Genomic DNA, 214 nt, shown 5'->3' with positions numbered 1-214 from the left:
ATAGATAGATAGATAGATAGATAGATAGATAGATAGATAGAATGACAGACAGTCAGACGGACGGACGGACGGACAGACAGATAGAACGACGGACAGACAGATAGATAGATAGAACGACAGACAGATAGATAGATAGAACGACAGACAGATAGATAGATAGAACGACAGACAGACAGACAGACAGACAGACAGACAGACAGACAGACAGACAGAC

The sequence above is a fragment of the Sinocyclocheilus grahami genome, unplaced genomic scaffold (assembly GCF_001515645.1).
Source record: "Sinocyclocheilus grahami isolate Dianchi unplaced genomic scaffold, SAMN03320097.WGS_v1.1 scaffold171.1, whole genome shotgun sequence".
NCBI lineage: Eukaryota > Metazoa > Chordata > Actinopteri > Cypriniformes > Cyprinidae > Sinocyclocheilus > Sinocyclocheilus grahami.
This window is presented reverse-complemented; position numbering follows the sequence as displayed.